The sequence below is a fragment of the Natrix helvetica genome, assembly GCF_964273705.1.
Source record: "Natrix helvetica genome assembly, chromosome: 3".
NCBI lineage: Eukaryota > Metazoa > Chordata > Lepidosauria > Squamata > Natricidae > Natrix > Natrix helvetica.
This window is the reverse complement of record NC_138549.1, coordinates 147,707,243-147,712,237: the sequence shown is the minus strand read 5'-3', so window position 1 is coordinate 147,712,237 and position 4,995 is coordinate 147,707,243.

Here is a 4,995-nt window from a genome sequence, read left to right as displayed (position 1 = left end):
CGCCTCTAAGGTGGCTATAACTCCCGACGATAGTCTCCTCCCCCTCAGGATCCCCTGTTCAATAGCCAGGCGGTCAGATGAAGCCACTGAGGCCCTGGGTGATGCAACGCCCCTTGACTCAGAACGACCTCCCCTGGGGGAATCCTCCAGGGGTCCGCTACCGACAGCTGGACCAGGTCCGCGAACCATGGTCTCCTTGGCCAGTACGGGGCTAACAGGATAACGAGAGCCCTCTCTGTGACTACCTTCCTGATCGTATAGGGAACGAGGGGAAGGGGAGGAAAGGCATAAAGAAGGCCCGGGGGCCACCGGCTCCTGAGGGCATCTGCTCCTTCCGCTGACGGGGACTGGAAACGGGTGAAGAAACGCGGCATTGTCGGGGGAGGCGAACAGGTCCACCAGGGGCGTGCCGAATCTGCTGCATATCTTCAGAAACAACTCTGACCCGTTGCCACTCGCCGTCGTCTAGGGCCGTGCGACTCAGCCAATCCGCTTGAAGATTGGACACCCCCGAGATGTGCTCCGCTACTATCGAAGCCAAGTGTCTCTCTGCCCACAAGCCCAACGCCTGCGCCTCTCGCCAAAGGGAACAGGAGTGAGTGCCCCCCTGGCGATTGACATGGGCCTTTGTCGCCACATTGTCCGTGAGCACGAGGACATGGCGCCCCCGCAGGTGATGACGAAAAGTCCTGAGGGCAAGTCTTGCGGCCTTCAGCTCCAGCCAATTGATGTTGTGGCGGAGATCCGAGGCAGACCAACGTCCCTGGGTCATGTCGGAGTCCATCACGGCCCCCCAGCTGAAAAGGCTGGCATCCGTCGTCACGGTGACTCTCTCGGGCTCCCAAAAGCAAGCCCCCTGTTGCAGCACCGGGGACATCCACCACTGGAGAGAGAGCCTCACTTCCGCTGGTAGAGGAACTGGCCGCAAGGAGTTGCTCATCATCCTTCTCTGGACTGGAATCAAGGCCCACTGGAGAGGTCGCAGATGGAGCCGGGCCCAGGGCACAATCCCTATACAAGAGACCATCTTCCCCAGAAGTTGAGACAAGGTCAGGATGGAAACAGACCTTCTTTTTCTTACGGAGGAGACCAGTTGACGTAGGCTGGTCAAGCGGTCTGGGGATAGGCGAACCCTCCCTGACTCGGAGTTTATCACTGTCCCTAAGTGGAGGATCTGTTTGGACGGGGACAGGTGGCTCTTGGGAAAGTTCACTGAAAACCCTAGCTCCTGGAGCCAACGGATCGTCAGCCGAAGATCCGACGTGGCTCTGGGGAGGGACTCCGCCTGGACCAGGACGTCGTCCAAGTAGCACTGAAGTCTCACCGGAATGGACCGTAGGTAAGCCGCCAGTGCTGCCAGGACCTTGGTGAACGTCCGTGGCGCTGAGGCCAGACCAAACGGGAGGGCCCGGTACTGGTAATGCCTGCCCTGGTGAGAAAACCTGAGATAGCGCCGGTGAGACTGGAGAATGGGGATGTGGAGGTAGGCCTCCGTCAAGTCTACCGAGGCCATGTAATCCCCCTTCCGAATGCCCTGCAGGATTGATTTCAGGGACGCCATCTTGAACCGCCTGTAGACTAGGTAGCGGTTGAGACGTTTCAGGTTGAGGATTGCCCTCCAACCCCCCGAGGATTTTGGGACCACGAACAGATGGGAGTAGTAGCCCTGACCCCTCTCCGGCCCCGGAACTACCTCCACCGCCCTGATGTCTAGGAGATGGGCGACAGCGAGGTCCATGAGACGCCGGCGTCCCGGGTCCCGAGCCGGAGGGAAGACCTTGAAAAAGCTCGGGGGTTTGGAGAGGAACTCTAACCTTAGGCCGTGGCGAACGGTCGCCCTGACCCAACCGTCTGATGTGATCTGATCCCACTTGTCCGCATACAGCGCCAGGCGGCCTCCGATGGGATGACTCGGGTTCGAGTCATTTCCCCCTGCGGAAGGGACGGCCGCCCCTCCCCTCGAAAGGGCCGCTTGGACTGCGGCTGATACCTAGAACGATCTTGAAAGTTCTGCCTATTGAACTGCCTGTCCTGCCTGTATGGTTGGTAACGCTGATCCTGATCCCTGTCATAGGATTTGAACTGGGTCCTGCGATAGGGATGACTACGGGACTCCGCCTTCTTGGTGGATGTAGGCATAACCTTCTTTTTATCTTTGTTCTCCACCAAAATCGGGTCTAAGGAAGCCCCGAACAAATTTGGACCTGCAAAGGGGGCGGCCACCAGGTCCCACTTGGCTTTATAATCCATTTGCCAGTTCCTGAGCCACAGGAGCCGACGGGAGGCCACAGAGGTGGCCAAGGCACTAGAACCGAACCTAACAGCGTCTAGGGTCGCATCAGCCGAATACTGACACGCTGCCATAATCTTAGCTAAATCCTGGTGAACCCGCTCATCTTGGATCGGAATGCGATCCTGAAGCTGGCGGAGCCACATGACCGTAGTTCGGTTAAAGTACGAGGCGGCAGCCGCCGCCCGCACCGCCCATGCTGAGGCCTTATAATTCTTACGTAAGGTGAGCTCCGCCCTCTTATCCTCTGGCTTAAGTTTGTCTGCCGCATCCCCCGAGACCACTGGGGAAGAGGAGACTAGGGCTGCTATGGGCTGATCTATAGCTGGAAGCTGAATAGCCTGCACAAAAGACTTTTCCATGTTGTAGGCGCGACGGTCGTTGCTGCCTGGGGGAGAAATATTGGAAGGACGGGCCCATTGGCTGGTAGCCACCTCTAAGAAAAGGGGAGGAGCAGGAATCTCCTCTTTATTAGTGGCCGTCGCTGAGAACATGACCATGTCTGGATCCGTGGGCGGTGGGACCGTGGGGTCCCCCATGCCCACCTTGGTGGTCCTCCTAGCCTTCTTGAGTAATGGTTTGAACATGGCCTGGAGGAAAAGGTTAGAAGAACGAGGCGGCTCAGGGGCCGCATCTTCCTCCTCAGAGAACCCCCAATCACCCCTCCGTGCTTCCCCCCTAGAGGAAACCTCACTCATGAGGGAAGGAGAGGAAGCCCTAGATCTGGACCTACTAAAGGGAGTAACTCGACTGTGGTGGTAGGGCCTGTCCCTTTGAGAAATGCCCCTAGAGATGGCTGCAGAAATAAGCCTTTTGAGATTCTCAGGGAGGTGTTCTAGATCCTCCTCATCACCTTCAGTATCATAGTCTGGTGCCACATAGGCCCTGCTGGATTTCCTACCCCTAACAGGACCTGCAGAGGTACCTTCCAACGGGTCCCCCCTATCTGCCTCTCTAGTCCCCAGGGAAACAGAAGGAGAGCGAGGGCCCCCCCCGCTGCTGACTCCTATCAGATCTGCATGAGGAAGCAGAGGAAGAAGAAGAAGGGCTGAACCCCCTGGCCACAGGTGGGGAAGGGCAGGAAGCCACAGGGCGTGGAGATCTGGATCTAGGCCCAGGATCCCGGGCCTGTCTTTTCTCAGCCCTTTCGATGACCTTCTCTATAGCCCTGGATCGCCTGAGCTCATCCCTTTGCAGAGTTCTGGAAGGTCTGTCCTCTGCCGAAGGCCTAGAAGCCCGAGGCTTAACAGGGGGAGTGGGTTCAGCCTTATCATCGCCTGCCTGAGACGGCAAGGCCTGCTGAGCCTCTGTTCTATCAGCCATCGCCCCACTCACGTGCACCAAATGAATTTTGAAACAGGAACAGCCCTTCAGCTGGTGGGAATCGCCTGCTCCGGGGCTCCGGTAGACTACAAACTGCACGGTCACGTTGTATCCAGCCTCTCCGTGCTGCAATGCCCAGACACGTGATCCAAAATGGCTGCCGGCTTCTTTGGGCGGTCCCTGGCAAAAGCGCGCCTAAAAATGGCCGCCGACCTCGCCCTTAGCTTCCTCTGCCTGCGGGCGGCCGTTTGCACGCTCGCCGCCCCCAGCGGCACCAAAGAAAGACACTGGAGCTCCTACTCACCAGGAGACCTCCAAATTTAAGAAAAAAACGGCCCCGCGCCTCCGCCGCGGGCTGTAACCGGCCCCGGACTGCAAGGAATTCAAAAGTGAAGCCGATCTGTCGCTTTCGCGCTGAAAAGCCCCGGCGCGCTGCGACTTTCACTTAAAAACATGTGCATAGCCATAGGGTCGCCCGGCACGCCCGAGACACCAGGCATCAGTCCGGAGCGACCTTCGAGGCGGGGGGAGGAAGCCAGCGCCCCCCCCTCTACTGAGTCTCCCAGCCTTCAAAGGGCAGCAAACAACAGCCCTGCAAGGCAGACCCACTACAAAAATAAATTTTCTAAAGGTAATCAAATTAAAATACCAAATTTACCAAGATCAAATATTATACACTGACTAACTAGAAAACCATAAACACTCCTACTAGGAACCAAACCTGAGTCTTGGACCGACTGAGAGGAAACTGGGAACCAACGGGAGAAGCCGAAGGTTAAGAAGTTTTCTCAGTCAAATGGACCAATCAGGCTGTAATAACCCTTCTGTGACCCCTCCCTCCACTCTACTGGAAAATATTATGGCTACTAATGTTTTCCCCATTCTTCAAAAATCTCCTTAAGTATTTTGTGTGTGTGTGTTTTGTGTCATTTTGTAAAGCCTTGGACAGTAAATAAGCCATTTGTAAACATGATTAGAGAGGTTCATAAACTCAGTATTTTTTAAGTCTGCCACGGTTGTATGATGGCCGATCCTTTTGTTTCCTGGCTTAGACCTGTGGAAGACCATGGTCTAAGGTTCTTTGATCATAACCATGGTCAATCTCTGTTGGAACCATCTTTATTTCACCATGCCTCCACTGGAAATAAGAGCTAATTGCTTTTTTTAACAATTGTTGCATGGCAGCTTTACAAGTAGGATTCACAAATCCTAAAATAGCACATTTGGTGTTACCATGTGTTTCGGATATCACAGTTAACAGGTTCAATACATTAAGCCATTAATCATGGTTTGTACAATATGACACCAAAACTGAACCCTAATCAAAAGTTTTCAGACTCAAACTGTGAACCTCATCAGAGATACAATGACAAGAGACTAGA